Source organism: Rhinolophus sinicus, linkage group LG02 (genome assembly GCF_036562045.2).
Source record: "Rhinolophus sinicus isolate RSC01 linkage group LG02, ASM3656204v1, whole genome shotgun sequence".
NCBI classification, from domain to species: domain Eukaryota; kingdom Metazoa; phylum Chordata; class Mammalia; order Chiroptera; family Rhinolophidae; genus Rhinolophus; species Rhinolophus sinicus.
In genome coordinates this window covers 177,718,770-177,737,957 of record NC_133752.1, presented here as the reverse complement: position 1 = coordinate 177,737,957, position 19,188 = coordinate 177,718,770, and the positions used below count along the sequence as shown (strand labels likewise).

Genomic DNA, 19,188 nt, shown 5'->3' with positions numbered 1-19,188 from the left:
ATCTTACAATTCCCAGACAAGAGGAGACGGGTAGTGTCAGGTGAGCCAGAATGGGTGGAGCGTGCCTGGAGAGACGCCTTGAATTAATACCAAAGGCTTAGGTTTTACGGCCTCCCCTGGGGCAGCCAGACCAGCCAGCATCGCCCCTCAAGGAAAGAGCAAGGACAGACCAAGGGTGGGCCCACTGAAGACAGGAGTGTCCTCTGACAAAAGGGCAGCCCCCAATGACCTGCAGGGTCTCCACGCACCTGTTGCTTCCACCAAGGCCTCAGAGCTCCAGGGCCCCTTCTCGGCCCTCCCCAGAGCAGCCTTTCTAACAACCAGAAGCAGGCCTGCAGTGCTATCTCAAAAAGCTTCCGGCATCACCCTGGAGGGAAAGGAACCCAGGTGGCGATGGAGTTGCAGCCTGTTAGAATTTGAAGGGACTGAAAGATGAAAGACCCCAACTCTGCGCTGCAGCAAAGCCCCAGGCGGGCCACCAGTTGCCAAGGTCTTCCAGCTGATCAGACTCAACCTCTTCCCACCTCTGAGAAACACTTTCAAGCAGAGCAGCACAGCCAGTGCACCTGAGCTTAAACCTCAGCTCTGTCTCCTGGGCTTAACCCTCACTTCTTGCTAGCTCTGAGAGCTCTCTGGGCCTGTTTCTTCCATTGTGAAATGAGGACGAGTCCCAAACTTGCAGGATTGCAGTGAGAATAAGAACAAGAGGTGTGACGCAAAGTAGTCGTTAGCTTATGGACATGCAATAAAAAAATGGTTATCAAAGCTATCCTTATTTTTTTCATTTTAAGCTCTGTGTGAGCAGAACTCACACCTTATCCATCCAGCTTGGCCCTTAGCCCCTGTTGAATTCATTAGTTAATTGATTAATTAACGAACAGTAGCTCTTCCAGGTCTCTTGAAACAGAGCTTCAGGGCAGTTACCAGGTTGCGGAGCAGCCCCTATGTGCCCAGCTCTCCTGGGCAGTTTCAGTAAGCCTAGACATCTGGCCCCTGCCCTTGAGAGACAGCATCTTTTTATGTAGACAGTGCCAATATGCAGAAAACACAATTATGGCCAGCAGAGTATAGCTTTCATCATTTAGTTCTATATGTAATCCATATTCCATATTCTGGAAAACCAGAAAGGCCAGGTCAAGGTAGGCTTCCAGAGGAATTCAGCCTGAAGGCTGGTCTTGAAGGGTGGGTGGCTTCTGGAAGGCACACCATAGAGACAGAACACAGAGGGCAGGAGTGGGCATGCACACTGGTGGTACAACAGGGGGGCCTCCAGCTCAGGACATCAAGGCAGGGGTTCCTTCCTTGGTCTCTGGTCTTGCCCCATCCCTCTCCCTCATGCCTTTCTGTATGCTTGCCCGCCAACTAGCCCAGGGCAGAACTGAGGACTCCACACCCCAGGAAAGGCCTGGAAACCTCTAGATACATGGCTCCAAAGCCCAAGACCATCCTGATGTGTAACTGGGCAGACGATAAAGGTGATGCTTATCAAGGTCTGCCCTTCCTTGACTACTATATTCACATTCACAGCAGTGACTCAGGGTAGCTCAGATTCAGAGTCAGCCTAGGCTGTAGTCAAACCACTATCCAGGAGCCACCATCCACTAAAGGTGCCACCTGGGGGTTGAGGCTGGCCTCTAAGACCCTACTTGCCTCCTGGCTGCTCCCTCTGCTTGCTCTCTGACACATGGATCACGGCCGCCTGTAGCCCTGCTTTCATACCCACCTTCTCCCCCAAACCAGCCTATGGTTCAGTCATTCAGCTTCAGAAAGACATACCAAGCAATAATGACACAGATATGGAGAGACCCAAGAGAGCTGGCTTACACCATGAGAAAAAGCCGAGGGGGTATGTGAATGAAGCCTGGCCATCAGGAAGGGTGGGACAGATAAACATACTCCAAGAGAATCCTTTCAGAGACTGAGACGAGGTAAATTGAGGTTGATCAGAAATAAAGGCCACCATACACAGCCTATGGAACATGTTACCCATTTGGAGAAATGGAATCGTCTTTCCTTCATTGACCATCCACATGGCTTTTGACACACGCTACCTTGAACAACAGATCCAGGTGTTCGTGACTTAGCTACCCTCCTAGGCTATGGGTGTCATCAGGTGGGGACATGGCTTACCCATCTCTGGATCAATCAGATTGATGTTCACAAGGCTTGGACCTGGGGCCTCTTCTCTACCCTCTAATTCTTTCCCTGGACCCTCTCATCCACTGCTGTGGCCTTAATTATTACCTATGTGCTCATGGCTCTCCAAATTTTTCCTTTAACCCTACTCTTCTCAGGCACCAGATCACACATTCCCCTGCCTACAGGCATTGCCAGCTGGATGCTTCAGAGCCCCCTCAAAACCAGCATGCCCAAAACCAAACTTAGGATCTTCTCCACAACAGGGTTCTTTTTCAGTATCCCGTCACCACAAATGCTGCCACCGTACTGTCAGCCCACACACAAAGCAGAAATCTAAGGCAACCTTGATAGCCTTCTTCCCTCACCCCATATCCAATTTGTCAACAGTCTCTTGAATTTTACCCCTGATATATCTCCTGAATTCATCTGTTTTTCACCACCTCCATGACTACCGTCCTACTCCAAGCTACCATCCTCACTCACCTGGATTACTCCAATAGCCTTCTAACGACCCCCCCACCACGCCCCCCAACGTTTCTGCCTTTATTCCCCTTCATTGTTCCCCACAAGGTAGCCAGGGGGTCCTTTCAAAATGTCGATCTGGCCAGGACACCTTCATGTGTGGAGACTTCTGGTGCTTCCCACCGCACTCAGGCTTTGAGACCCTGCATAGTCTGGCCTGTGTCCATCTCCCCTCATCTCTCCCCATGTCCTGCTGGATCTCCGAGCTCCAGCCATGCTGTTCTGCTTTCAGTCTCTTTAAGGAGCCATACTCCCTCCCAGCCCAGGATCTTGTGTATATTCTTGCCTGTGGCTGGAACATTCTTCATCTAGCTGTGGGCCCATTATTTTGGTCATTAGAGGCCCAGAAAATCAAAAGTAGCACATTCCTCTTTCAAAGAGCTGCCCATCGAGGTGTAAGATAGGAATATTCAGACACTACTGGCAAAGCTAATTTCCTCCCAACCCAAACACAACTGAAGTTCCACAAGCCAAGGTGGTACAGGCATGGGGCCACCCAGACACATGTGAAGTCATCAGAGGAAGGTCTCTGAGCTTCATCCAGGGGACTTCATTGATCAGCAGAGCCAGAGAGAGTGGGGCTCAAAGAGCAGCATTTATTCTGGTATCACTGAGTAAACATAACCCACCAGTGGCAGCCCATTGATTGTCCAGTCAAAGAACCTCTTTCTATGCCCAAGCCCTTGCCCAGATCCCCAAATGCCCACCCCAACTGACTGCCCCATACGTGACTTGCTCCTTTCAGTTGTCCAGAGCTTCATAAGGGCTCCTAGAGCATTAGGGTTGGGGGAAGGGAGAGCCCCCCTCACCTAGTCAAAGCGTAACCCGATGAAAATGAACAGGAGTCTCCCACTAGGCATGGGTAGAGGGCAGCCCCACCTTGGCAGCAGCACCTGCCAACATCCACATCTGCTCCCAATCCATGCTCCTCCTCCCCCCTCAGAGGGATCTTTTTAAATTATACATCAAACTACTCCACCCTCCCACTCAAAGCCCTTCAATAGTTCCCCGGTGCCAGAGTATAAAATCTTTACCATGAACCGAAAGGTGCTACGTATATTCTCCAACCTTCTTCCAGCCTTCCTTCCTATTCCCCATCTCTGGAAACTAGAGTGTTCTGAATATTTTTATCTACTCCATTTGTGGACACCTTGAAGCATAGTGGAACCATAGGGGCATTTGCAAAGCGGGGAAGAGGACTGTACATTTTGAGGGTAAGGAGAAAATAAAGGGAAGGAGGGCTGCGTCCTGTTCTTGGCGTGCTGTTTGGCCTGTCTGAATGGTCCAAAGCCACAGCGGACAGTCTTTATCAGGCTGAGAATAAGAAAATCAATGCCAGACGCTGATTTGAGACTACATTAGCGCAAGGGCAGGCTCTACAGAAGGCCACCTGAGAAACACGGGAGTCCATTTAACCACATTGTTCTCTTTCCCAGTCTACAGCCCTCCCAGGACTAGCCATCAGCACTGTGCCACATGGCAAGCCCCACACCGAGCCAGGAGTGAGCTCAGACTCACTGTGCCTTGGTGCTTAGACCTAGCATTGCCATCACTTGGGAAAAAATACTTTTTCTCTGTGCTTAGTTATTCTTTCCATGATTGATGGAGAGGGTGTCATTACTGTATCTTTTCCTCATAGGATGAGTGTGATGACACAGTAAAAGATCAAATTCCTTGGAAGTACATGAGCTATGGAAATGCGAAGGACCATTATCAAATCCCATTAGCCAGTGCCTGCCCCCTTCGTCTGTCTCTACCCACGCTGACTTCTCCGCTTCTTTTCAGCCACTCGCTCCAAGTCCCCAGAATTCCCTTTCTCTCCCCCCACCTGCCTATTTACCATTCACTTGCTTTCTTACACTACATAGGAGAAGCACCAGCTATCTAGCCCCCATGACAACAAGTAAATGTATTTGCTTACTCATCTGGGACCACCACACACTTTTTTGGCCTTTGGGTCCAGTTTTGGCTCTTGTAGGGGTGAACTCTGTCCCTTCCAGTTGGATCCAACCTCCACCACCCATTTGGGCTGCAGGTACCTTAGGTTGCACTACAGAGGCTGATGAAGGAGCAGGATCAAAGACTTCCAGAGAAAAGAAAAGGATAGAAACGAAGGCAGGAAAGGCCCAAATCTAAATGAAAAAGTCGGTAGAGCTTGTTTTTAGAGTTCTCTCAGCACGTGCCTTCTCATTGACCCTTCCCTGACCTTGCCCAAGGCCCCTCCCCAGCTTTGGTTCCCCCATATTCTATGCCTGCACTTTCCCATCCACCATCAGTTTCTTCAATACCGATTCCTTCATTTAGCTGTGAGCTGTCTTAACTAAGAAGCTAACTTACACCAAAGTACAAACAGCCCATGCTCACATCCTGATAAAATAAAAGTGAAAGCATTTTGAAAACTTTAAAGGGCCCTGCAGATGTCACTAGCCCTGCATGTTTGCGGAGCAAAGGTCTTAGCTCCAGGAATACTCTCTAGAGGTGGGCACTGGTACTCCATGCTAGGGGAAGGGAGAGATGCTGAAAGGCAGTTCTTCCTAGCCCTTCACGCCAGGCCACACCTCTTGGACAGTTGGGCAGGAATCTTCAGGGTCACAGCAACAGCTCAGAGCACGGAGGGGCCTCTGGGGAAGGGAGAAGGGCAGAAGCAGGATATGGAGAACTAGCTAGACTAAGAAGGCTCAGGCAGTAAGTGATGGTGGGAAAACTAGAGCAAAGGGACCAGGTGCCACAATCAAGAGAAGGCAGGGCCAGACTGGACAGAAAAAGAGCAGGAAGTGGGTTCACCAGGCACAGAGGAGGGCGAGGTGAGTCATCAGGGCCCAAGGAGATTCCCAGAGCCTCCAGGAGAGAATAGCAGGAGGAGAGGTTTCCTGGGGAGCTGGACTTCCAGGCAGCACGGCTTTTCCTCGAAGCGTCCCTCATGGCATCATTACGGTATCATTATTAACCACTGGCAGGTGAGGTGTGAAGTGCCCTGAAAAACAGGGCAGCCTCTGTTACCAGCCTTTCAAGGCCATTGCTTCTGGGAAATCCCGATTGGCCAGGGCTGCCCTGAGGGGAGACAGAGCATCCACACTCCAAGCTAAGAACAAGATTCCAGGTGGGTATGATCCTACTGATAGCAGGCCTTCTTAGAGAGGCCTGGACATTTTCAGATTTTGAAGGCACTCACCCTGTACTCTCCCCAAGCATCCTGGGATGGATGGATTTCATTTCAGTTAGGATCAACGCTTACATTGAGGTCTCACCCTACTTTCCCGCATGAATTTGACCCATGACAACAGTCTAAATTTGAGGCTCCAAGCTCAAAATTTGGACCAATGGCCCTGCCGATCACCCCACCTCTTGCCCCGTAGGTCCTGTTGAACAGCAGCTTTCTCAGCCTCTGCATGCAGCCAAAGTAACGGAAGGACTCCAGTTCCCCAGGATCCTTTGCAAATCTGCCTCCTCAGCTCTGCTTATCTTATAGCCTTGGTTCAACAACAGCCCTCTCTCCCCCCCCCATGTTCAAACAGCTCTTTCCTGATGATGACACCGCCACAATCTTGCATCCTCACGTTGCACCTGGATAAGTAAGAGTTAACTGGCCTCACTGCCGTTAGTCTTGCTCCCCTCCCATCCTTCTCAATCCTCCATCCTCCACTCACACTTCAGCTAGTGTTCACATTTGAGACAGTCTGACCAAGTTACTCCCATGCAGTGGCTTTCCATTCTTCTTAGTATGAAGACCCAACTGTCTAATATGGTATACGGGCCTTCCATCATCTTGAGGCTCACAAACAAGCTGGCATTCAAAGACTTCCATATCTGGCTGTTACACATTTCTGCTGCCTAATCTGTTCATCAGATAAGAACATTCCTCTTTAGCCAAACCTGTCTCCAGACCGACTCTCACTCTGTGCCTCTCCTCATGCTTGGAATGTTCTTTCCACTTGTCTAAGTCTCATCCAGCTAAAGTCCTACTCCTACATCAAGCCTTCCCTAACCAGCTAGGGAAGGCCTCAAAACGTTTAGAAAATTTGCCGGTTTTGGCTTTTTATTCCGAGCATAGGACTCTGGATTCGGTAAGGGCTTAGTAAACATTTGGAGGTAATGATGTAAGGAATTAGGGAATCCTTTCTTATGAGTGAACTTTGACCAGAGTAGCTTCCGCTCTGGACTGAACACAGACCTGCCCTAATCAGAACAACAGTTACAACAACCCTGACAGCTGATATCTTACATGTGCTGGGCATTGTTCTAAGCACTTCACATGTATCAACTCACTTAATCTTCAGGACAACCCTATGAGATAGGTACTATTGTTGTCCCATTTTACAGATGAGGAAACTGAGGCATAGAGAGGTCAGACAAGTTCCCCCAAAGTCACCAGCTAGTATGTGGCATACTCATAGTCCACACTTTTAACCACTAGGCTATACTGTGCAAAAGGAAGAGGGACAACTGAGACTACTTGATAATTCCCTTCCTGATTGTACATTCTTAACATCCCTCACCCCTTTAAAAAAGCCTTTTAACAAATAGCATTGGCAGTCCATGCTACACTGTGGTTTGCCGTGTGGCTGATGAGATGAAGGTATAAACGCCCCTCCATCTACGTCATGATGAAGTAGCCAATCTACAACATAATTGGTCAAAACTGTTCTGTTAGCTAGTTAATTATACATTGCCATGAAAGCATGATGATACAATGGTGAGCAAATGTTATCCTCCTCCAGCCCCTCTATGTATACCACACACACACACACACACACACACACACACACACTCACACACACACACACTTTAATGAGGTTGATTGACTCCTCTCCTGGGTGTGCTTAGTGGGTTCCCTCAATGTTCTTCATCCTCCTCTGCCACCCACAAACATCTTCTGTGTCTGGCCTTTCCCCTCCTCCTGGGTGTAACCAAGATGATAATCCCTTTCTTATTCCTGTCTCTCCAAAGAAGATGGAACAGATTTCTGATGCCCCAAATGGACTGGGTCTAAGGTTAAAGCCTAAGACAGCTCTTTCAATCATAGCTCCCAGCTCAGACCGCTGAGGCCTTCGGATCTGGATAAGATCTGAGGGTTAGAGAGGGATTCAGCAGATGTGAGACATATGGGTGAACCTGAGAATTTTATAAAATGTCCCAAGTACATTTATAGTTTATAGGAAACTGCTCAAAATTTTTCTCTATGTTACAGCATTATTAAATGAGTAAGTTCATGTCACATAGACAGTAAGCGTCGCCTGTTAGATTATGCTCTCCATGGGAACAGGAATAGTGGCTATCTTGTTCACCACTGTATCTTCAGCCCCAAGCACAGGGAGTAGCACATAATCAGCTTTGGGAGCAGCACGACTACCTTCACACAACTTGGGAAAAAGGAAGTCCCAATAGCAAGCATCAACTGAGATGGTCACACCATGTAGAAGCTTGAAGAAGTGTTCATAAACACCCTTGACACACCTCTAAGTCTAACACCAAGGGGGCCAGGCTTTAAGGGGACTGGGGATTCCATAATAATTAGTGGGAGGAAAGCTTAAGAGGCACATTTTTTAAATTTCGCATAACTCCCCCTCAAGTAGGCTGGCCTAGCCAAATATAGATTGCTCTTACCTAAAACCAGATGCATCTTCATTTGACAATCAGTGAAGTTATGATCACCACATTCCAAAGAACAGAACTAAGAGAAGTAGTTCTGGAGAACAAGAAACAGCAGCATACAAGAGCTGCTCTGTGGGGAGGAGGAGATGGTCATGGGAAGCCAGACTTAAAATACTAGGATTCAGTACCTGGGAAAGGTGAGGATAATGGAGACACAGAGTGGTTCTCAACCTTGGATGCACATTGGAATCACCTAAAAAGATTAAAATATTGAGCCCAGGTTCCACCTCAAGATTTGGAGTTAAATTGTCTGGGTTTTCTATTGTACTACCAAGGCTGAGACCATTAGTCTATATAATCACTAACAAAATCAAAAAGGTGAGCACAGATCTAGTCACAAGGTCTTAAAATATTAGAAGGAAGAAGAACCACCTGGAACTTGAACAAGGTAAGCTTAGGACAAGTAAAACAAAGTGCCACTTAGCACAGTGAAGATAAATATTTAGAACCAGAGATTTGCCTCGACTTGGGTGTTTTAAGAAATGGATGATGCATCAAGGAAATAATCAAAAGATACCCTGAACATGAAAACAACTGAAATGCCCATCGGTATGCAAAAAAAAAAAAAAAGATACCCAGACTGGATTAAGAAACTGTGGTACATACATGTGAGTAATATAATGGAGTATTACTCAGCCATAAAGAAGAATGAAATCTTACCATTTGCAACAACATGGATGGACCTAGAGAATATTATGCCAAGTGAAATAAGTCAGACAGAGAAAGACAAATACCATATGATCTCACTTACATGTGGAATCTAAAGAATAGAATAAATGAACAAACTAATCAGAAGCAGTCTCAGAGATATAGAGAAAACTGACGGTTACTAGAAGGGAAGTGGGTGGGGATGAGGGAGAAGGTGAAGGGATTAGAAAGCACAAATTGGTAACCACAAGATTGCCATGGGGATACGAAAGACAGTTTGGGGAATATAATCAATAATGTTGTAAAGATTTAGTAGGGTATCCAATGGACACTTGTCTTATTAGGGAGACCACCTCAGGGAAGATGTAGATGCCTGATCACTTCACTGTACACCTGAAGCTGAAGCTGAACAATAATGAATGTCCACTATAATTTAATATATATATAGTCACAGGATGTGGAGTACAGCATAAGGAATAGAGTCAGTGGAACTGTAACAGCTATATACGATGTCAGAGGGGAAGTAGGTTGGGGAAAAGGGGTTATCACTTTGTGAGGGGTGTAAATGTCTAACTATTACATTGTTTTGTACTCATGAAACTAATAATAAAAAAAAGAATACAAATTGGTAGTTATAAAATAGTCACGGGGATGTAAAGTAAAGCAAAGGGAATATAGTCAACAATATTGTAATAACTATGCATGCTGCCAGATGGGTATGAGACTTATCAGGGGGATCACTTAGTAAGTCATATAAATGTCTAACCACTATGCTGTACACCTGAAACTAATATAAAATAATACTGAATGTCAACTGTAATTAAAAAATTAGGAAACAATAAAAAAGGACAATTGAAAAAAAAAAAATACCAGAGACAAATGAAAATGAAAACACAACGACCCAAAAGCAGTCCTAAGAAGGAAATTCATAGTAATACAAGCCTACCTCAAGAAACAAGAAATATCTCAAACAATCCAAACTTGCACTTAAGGAAACTAGAAAATACAACAACAAACAAAGCCCACAGTGAATAGAAGGAAGGAAATAATTAAGATCAGAGTAGAAATAAATGAAATAGAGTCTAAAAAAAAATACAAACTATCAATGAAATCAAGAGCTGGTTCTTTGAAAAGATAAACAAAATTGATAAACCTTTAACCAGACTCATCAAGAAAAAAAGAGAAAGGACTCAAATAAATAAAATCAGAACTGAAAGAGGAGAAGTGACAGTTGACACCACACAAATAGAAAATATTATATGAATATATTATGAACAAGTATATACCACCAAATTGGATAATCTGGAAGAAATAGATAAATTCCTAGAAACATACAATCTTCCAAGACTGTATCAAGAAGAAATAGAAATATGAACTGACCAATTGCTACTGACAAAATAAAAAAAACTCCTAACAAATAAAAATCCTGGATCAGATGACTTCACAGGTGAATTTTACCAAACATTCAAAGAAGAATTAACACCTATCCTTCTCAAACTGTTCCAAAAAATCAAAGAGGAGGGAAAGCTCCCAAGCTCATTTTAAGAGGCCACCATTATTCTGATTCCAAAAACAGAAAGGCAGTACAAAAAAAGAAAATTATAGGCTGATATCCCTGACAAACATAGATGCAAAAATCCTCAACAAAATATTAGCAAACCGAATTCAGCAATTCATTACAAAGATCATACACCTTGATCAAGTGGAATTCAATCCTGCGACACAAGGTTGGTTAAATACCTGCAAATCAATTAATGTGATATGCCACATTAACAAAATAAAAGATAAAAATCATATGATCATATCAATAGATGCAGAAGAAGCACTTGACAAAATCCACCATCCATTTATAAAAACTCTCAGCAAAGTGGGAATAGAGGGAACATACCTCAACATAATAAAAGCCATATATGACAAACCCACAGCTAACATCATACTCAACAGAGAAAAGCTAAAAGTATGCTACTTAAGATCAGGAATAAGACAAGGTTGCCCACTTTCACCACTTTTATTCAACATAGTATTGGAAGTCCTAGCCACAGCAATCAGACAAGAAAAATAAAGGCATCCAAATTGGAAAGAAAGAAGTAAGACTATCTTTATTTACAGATGGCATGACACTATATACACAGAACCCTAAAGATTCCACCAAAAATCTATTAAAACTGATAAATGAATTCAGAAAAAGTATCAGGATACAAAATTAATATTCAAAAGTCAGTTGCATTTTTATACACCAATAATGAACTGTCAGAAAGAGAAATTAAGAAAATAATCCCATTTAAAATTGCATCAAAAAAATAAAATAAAATACTTAGGAATAAACTTAATCAAGGAGTTAAAAGACCTGTACTTGGAGAACTATAAGACACTGAAGAAAGAAATTGAAGAAAATACAAATAAATGGAAGCATATACCATGCTCATAAATAGGAAGAATTAAGATCATTAAAATGTCCATACTACCCAAGTAATCTATAGATTCAATGCATCCCTATCAAAATATTAATGGCATTTTTCACAGAACTGGAACAAATATCTTAGAAATAGTATGGAACCACAAAAGACCCTGAATAGCCACAGCAATCTTGAGAAAGAAGAATAAAATTGGAGCTATCATGCTGCCTGATATCAAACTATACTATATTTCAAGGCTATAGTAATCAAAACAGCATTATACTGGCATAAAAACAGACATATAGATCAATGGAACAGAATAAAGAGCCCAGCAATATGCCCACACATACATGGTCAATTAATCTATGACAAGAAGTCAAGAATATACAATGGGGTAAAGACAGTCTGTTCAATAAATGGTGTTGGGAAAATTGGATAGGTACATGCAAAAAAACGAAACTGGACCACCTTCTTACACCATATACACGAATAAATTCAAAATGGATTAACAATTTAAATAGATGACCCAAAACCGTGAAACTCCTAGAAAAAAACATAGTGAGTAAACTCTCTGATATTGCTGCTAGTAATTTTTTTTTTTTTCTGATTTACCTACTCAGGCAAAAAAAAGAAAAGAAAAGAAAAAATAAACAAATGAGACTACATCAAACTAAAAAGTTTTTGCACCGCAAAGGAAACCACCAACAAAATGAAAAGACAGACTACTGAATGGGAGAAGATATTTGTCAATGATACATCTGATAAAGGGTTAGTATCCAAAATTTATAAAGAACTCATGCAACTCAACACCAAAAAAACTAACGATCCAATTAAAGAACGGGCAGAGGACCTGAATAGACATTTCTCCAAAGAAGACATACAGATGACCAATAGACATATGAAAAGATGCTCAACATCACTGATCATCAGAGAAATACAAATTAAAATCACAATGAGATACCATCTCACTCCTGTCAGAATGTCTATCATCAATAAATCAACAAACAACGAGTGTTGGAGGATGTGGAGAGAAGAGAATCTTTGTGCTCTGTTGGTGGGATTGTAAATTGGTGCCACTACTATGGAAAATGGTTTGGAGGTTCCTCAAAAAATGAAAAATAGAACTATCTTATGACTCAGCAATCCCACATCTGGGTATTTATCTGAAGAAATCCAAAACATTAATTCAAAAAAGATACATGCACCCCTATGTTCATTGCAGCATTATTTACAATAGCCAAGATACGGAAGCAACCTAAATGCCCATCAATAAACGACTGGATAAAGAAGATGTGGTACATATATATAATAGAACATTACTCCGCCACAAAAAAAAATGAAATCTTACCATTTGCGACAACATGGATGGACCTAGAGGTTATTATGCTAAGTGAAATAAGTCAGACCGAGAAAGACAAATACCAAAAGATCTCACTTATATGTGGGATTAAAAGAACGAAATAAACAAACAAAACAGAAATAGCCTCATAGATCCAGAGAACAAACTGATCACTGACAAAGGGGAGGGGAGTTGGGGAGCTGGGTGAAAAAGGTAAAGGGATTAAGAAACACAAATTGGCAATTACAAAGTATCCATGGGGATGTAGAGCACAGCACAGAGAATATAGTCAGTAATGTTGCTACAACCATATATAGTGCCAGGTGGGTACTAGATTAATCAGGGGGATCACTCCATAAATTATATAAATATCTAACCACTATGCTGTTCACCTGAAACTAATATAAAATAATACTGAATATCAAGTATAACTGAAAATAAATAAATAAATAAAATTTTTTAAAAAGAAAATAAATGGGTGCTACATGAACCCAGACGCAAGGGAGGCCTATCGATGGAGAAGAAAGAAAAGTTACCATGCTTGGCAAGCCATGAGCATGCTTTGGCCCTCTGGCTACAGAAATGGTGTGAGCTTCAACCAGAGGTAGGACCCTCCACTTGTACAACTTCAGTTTGGCTCCCTGACTTCTAACACATACTTTAGAACCGTGATCATAATACCGGCTTGAGAGTCAGAGGAGATAGAAATGGGTTCTACACAATCCCAGTAAATTTGAATGCGGTCATTAAATATAGTTAACTTATACCTAAATTACATGATACAGTTTATAGGTGAACTGAAGGCACACCTACCCGCTGTTACAAACAAGAAGGCAAGCATCTTCCTCTAAATTGACAACACAGACATGTAACATTCCAGGAGGAGCCTCAAGGTAAGTATGTAAGACCAGCACGATACCACACTCATTTAAAATGCAACTTTTTAAAAAGGTGGTCCTCAGGTAGTATGCCATCATTTCACCTAACTTCAGAGGATCATAGCCAAGTCCTATAAGTACCTGAGTGAAATCCTTCATCATGAAATTTTTATTGAAAGATTTTTTTAATATGCAACTGTATCGCTAGTTCATATATTTATTTTTATAATTTCTCTTTCCTTTAGCCCAATGTATTAATTCCATAAGGACGTATACTTAAATTCTGAAAAGGACTGAATTCCCCAAAGAGAAATCAAATTCATATATAGCATCTAAAAACAAATCAAATTGTTGGGATTCAAGGACAGATGAAGAGAGTATTTCACATTTAAAGGAAAACTCACACTGTCTTCACACTGCATTCTCTAACTCATATTAGCCAGATATCACTTTAATTTTTTAAAAAAAATTTTTTAAAGAAGCAACTAAATCTGTTGGTCAGCTACTGTCTCACCAGCTCACCATTCATTCATTCATTCATTCATTCAAAACCATTTAATAAGTATTTACCACATTCCCTGTCTTGTCCCAGGTGCTGAAACTTGCAGATCTCAGAGCCTACTTGGGGAAACAACGTGTAAATCTGTGACTTTAATACAGTAAGATAGCATGAATATGCCACACCAAATTTATCATTTTTGATAGGCCTCTATGACAAAGACTGCTACCTGCCAACCAAAATCCATGTTCTCCTCTTCTTTCTGAACACACAGCTAGACCATACTTCCTAGCCTCCCTTGCAATGAGACATGGCCATGACACTGAATTCCAGCCAGAGGAATGTGAACAGAGTGATATGTACTACTTCCAGGCCTGTCCCATAGAAACCTCCTATGCATGCTCCTGCAAGCTCTCCATACTCTTTTCCCCTTTTAGTAACGGGAATGAAAATTCTCAGGGTCACCTTGGAAATCATGGTTCAAGTTGGCTGAAACCCCAATACCTCTGGTCCCTGAAAAGCCACATAGTAAAAGCCACTTCACCAACTTGTTTACCCACCACAAACTAGTACTTCAGCAAGAAGTGAACTGCTGTTGTGTTTTACTCGATAAATATTTTTCAGTCTATTTGTTAGAACAGGTAGCTGAGCATTATGCTAATTAATAAAGTACCCTTCACTATCAATGTAGATAAATAATAAATAACTCCCCTTACAAGTGCAGTAAGTCAGCCCACGGAAATACCATCCATGTCAAATACTCATACATCAGAGCCTTGCTCAACCAGAGGCTTTCCCAAATGTCTCCCAACCTGAGATTTAACAACCCCTCACACTTTTGGACACTACAGGTGGGGAGAGATACCTGTAGAACCTGGATATCATCTTTGACCCTTACTGCAGCCTAGCACCTAGTAGGTACTCAGTGAAAGAGTGAATAAAAAATTGAAATGCTGGGGCAGCCAGATAGCTCAGTTGGTTAGAGCGTGAGCTCTGAACAACAGGTTGCCAGTTCGATTCCCACATGGGCCAGTGAGCTGTGCCCTCCACAACTAGATTGAAGGACAACTTGGAGCTGATGGGCCCTGGAGAAACACTGTTCCCCAATATTCCCCAATAAACTTTTTTTTAAAAAAATTGAAATGCTGAAAGATAAACAGGGAGGAATCTCTGGGCAAAGTTGCCTCTTATATGCTCTGTGGTATAGAATTCTAGAACTTTGATTATGTTGAGTTCAAGTATTTTGAGTAATTACAAAGTTGTTTTTAAAGAAAAGTTTTGGCTTTGCCTGCAGGCAGTGCCATAGTGCAACTCTCCCTTAAGGCAAGAATTAAGATTAAGAGCTTAGCTTCTTATTAAAAATAAGTAAATTAACTCTTTTCTAAATCATGAGGATCACTTTTTTTTTTTTTTTTGTATTTATTTCTAGCAAAGCCTCCAGACTTTTTTTTATTGTGTGTTTTTTTTTTGGGGGGGGGAGGGGAACAGGACTTTATTGGGGAACAGCGTGTACTTTCAGGACTTTTTTCCAAGTCAAGTTGTTGTCCTTTCAATCTTAGTTGTGGAGGGTGTTGCTTCAAGTTGTTGTCCTTTCAGTCTTAGTTATGGAGGGCGCAGCTCAGCTCCAGGTCCAGTCGCCATTGCTAATTGCAGGGGGCGCTGCCCACCATTCCTTGCGGGACTCGAGGAATCAAACTGGCAACCTTGTGGTTGAGAGCCCACGCTCCAACTAATTGAGCCCTCCTCCGTGAGGCAGCTCAGCTCAAGGTGCTGGGTTCAATCTTAGTTGCAGGGGACAGAGCCCACCATCCCTTGCAAGACTCGAGGAATCAAACTGGCAACCTTGTGGTTGAGAGCCCACTGGCCCATGTGGGAATCGAACCGGCAGCCTTAGGAGTTAGGAGCATGGAGCTCTAACCGCCTGAGCCACTGGGCCAGCCCCCGAGGATCACTTTTGAATTAATATTAGAGTCCTGTCATTTCTGGCCCTTGCCAATGACCTACATCTGAAACTGTTTGCTAACAAAATACTTTTTGATGAAAAGCTTGCTGACAAAAACTGCTGCTTCCAGTAATGATAAAATAACTGGTACTGGGGTAGACATTGTTCCAAAAGCAAATAAAAAACAGGACAAAATATATAAGTCAACCATTTTCAGGCACTGAACATCCGTTAGCAACCCCTGAGGGAAGAAAAACTCACATATGTAGCCTCATCAGGACAAGTTACTGACTGGGGTTCAGGGAGCTGGAATCCAAGTAAAGCAAAGAGGGCCCACTGAACCAAGGAAACAGATATCAAGGTTTGCAGCAGCTAAAGCAGCTGGAAATTATGGGGCAGAGTACAAGAGAGGAGGAATCTGTGCAAAGGAAGGTCCCCAGAAGTCTCTTTGGGGATCCTTCATGAGTTAGCTGACAACAAAGGCTTCACATGCAGAGGGTAAGATATGTGAGGCTTAACAGAGAGAAGCTGCTACCAGAGTGTAATCAAAACAGAGAAGCTGGAGGACCAACAAGGCTGGGAGATGTTTAAGTTCTATCCCAGCCAGATCTCATTAACTTGTCCTAACACTGCAGGCATCCAGCTGAGATACCAGGGGCTTCATTTGAGGGGTAAGAACAACTAGAGAAAAGTTTATTTTAAATTGTCCATAAAAAATCCTAAGGCCAGCCCTGAAAATATCAGAAGGGGAGACAGAGTTGAGAGGTTGAATCTTACCACAATAGAGAAATTTATGAAATACCTTGGATTTTCCACAATTATACCCTAATAAAGTGGGAAAAAAAAATCCTAAATAAGCTCAAAGTACTCAACCAGTAATTGAACTGCCAGCTAGAATTTTTTAATTTTTTAACTCCTCTGGGAAGAAGAGCATGTATCATACACAATGTCCACTTTATCATCAAAACTTACTAGACATACAAATAAATAAGAGTAAGTGACCCATGAAAGAGATAAAGCAAGTAATAAAAGTTGATCTCAGCCCTCTGGCCTTTTTCATCTGGTCCAGAGGAACCAGGAACCAATGTACCCTACCCACCCCCACCCCCATGGAAGATTCATACCCAGGTTGTCCTTACAAGAAAAGGCTGCTCAAGGCTTCTGGGGTGGTCTTGTTCATGAACACAGACAGAGCCTGTGCTGGATCTGGTCCTGTCAAGGGGATTGGCATCCTGTTCTCATCACTCTTCCTGGTTCCTCTGTTTAGTCCTAAAATGAATAGGACTTGATCACACACACACACACACACACACACACTGATCTCAACATAGCCCAAATGTAGGGTTTAACAAACAAAAACTTTAAAGCAGCTAACATAAACATATTCTAATAAGTAAAGATAGGTATGATCTTAATAAGTGAAAGACGAAAAAACAGTGCAGAAAAATAGAAACTAAACATAAATAAAAACAAATATAATTATCCCCATACCTCCTATTTTCAATACTTTACTACAGAATACTATGGTATTGGCATAAAGATAGATGTACAGACCAATCAACAGAATTGGGATTCCAGAAATAAGCCCTTGAATTTCAACAAGGGTACCAAGAAATGGGGAAAAAAATGGGGAAATAATACTAGGACAACTGTATATCTGCACACAAAAGACTGTACCCTTTCCTCACACCATACATAAAAATTAACTTTTCCAAAATGGATTACAGACCTAAATGCAATAGCTAAAACTGTAAAACTATTAGAAGACAACATAGGAGTAAATCTTCATAATTGTGGGTTAGGCAATGGTTTCTTAGCTATTATATACCAAAAGCGCAAATAATCAAACAAAAAAATAGACAAATTGGCCTCCATTAAAATTAAAAATGATTCGAAAGACACGTTAATAAATTGAACATACAGAATAGGAGAAAATATTTGTAAGTTATATACCAGAAAAGGGACTTATATTCAGAATATATAAAGAAATTTTATACCCAACAAATAACCTGAAAGACAACCTAACTTAAAAATAAGCAAAGGATCTGAGTAGACATTTCTCCAAAGAAGATATATATATATGACCAACAAGCACATGAAAAAAATGTTCAACATCAGTGGTCATTAGGGAAATGCAAATCAAAACCACAATGAGATACCACATTATACATACCCACTAGAATGGCTATAATTAAAAAGACAAGCAATAACAAGTGTCAGTGAAGATGGGGAGAAATTAGAACACTCATACATTGCTGGTGGAAATGTAAAATGGCACAGCTACTTTGGAAAATAATCTAGCAATTCCTTAAAAGTTAAACATAGCTTCCATATAGCCCAGAAATTCCACTCCTAGGTATATACCCAAGAGAAATAAAAAACATATGTACACATAAAAACCTGTACTTGAAAGTTCATAGCAACATTGTTTGTAGTAGACAAAAAATAGAAATTCAAACGTCCATCAACTGATAAATGGACAATCAAAAGGTGGCATATCCACACAAAGGAATATTATTCAGCCATAAAAAGAAATGAAGTACTTATACGTGTTATAATATGGGTAAACATTGAAAACATGCTAAGTGAAAGAACCCAGACGCAAAATGTCCAGACTAGGCAAATCCATGGAGACAGAAAGTAGCTTAGTGGTTGCCAGGAGTTAGAGGGAGTGAGGGTGGAATGTGAATAACTGCCAATGAGTATGAGGTTCCTTTTTAGGATGATGAAAATGTTCTAAAATTAGATACTGGTTATACAACTCTGTAAATATACTGAAAATCACTGAATTGTACACTTTTAAAGGGTGAGTTTTATGGTATGTGATTATATCTCAGTAAAGCTGTTATTTTTTTAATGGAGTTCCTAGAACTGAAAATTATAATAACTAAACAGAAAAATTCATTGAATGAGCTTAATAGCAACTGGAAAAGGTGGAGAAGGCAGAGAAAGGATCAATGAAATTAAAGATGGATCAATAAAAGGTATCCAATCTAGAGAACAGAGGACTACAGATTGAAAAACTAACGGAGCCTCAGGAACTAGTGTGATAACATCAGTCTAACATACATGTGATTGTCATTCCAGAAAAAGAAGAGAATGAAAATAGGGCATAAAAATAAGTGGCTTGAAGAAATAGTGGCTGAAATCATCCCAAAATGTGGTAAAATACA

The 19,188-nt window shown here is 41.8% G+C and overlaps 1 protein-coding gene across 2 annotated transcripts in view; it reads right to left on the bottom strand.

Moving 5' to 3' along the window:
* The window catches only part of ANO2 (anoctamin 2), a 309,976-nt gene that overhangs the window by 284,509 nt on the left and 6,279 nt on the right, over nt 1-19,188 (bottom strand). The gene's annotated exons all lie outside the window — the stretch shown is intronic.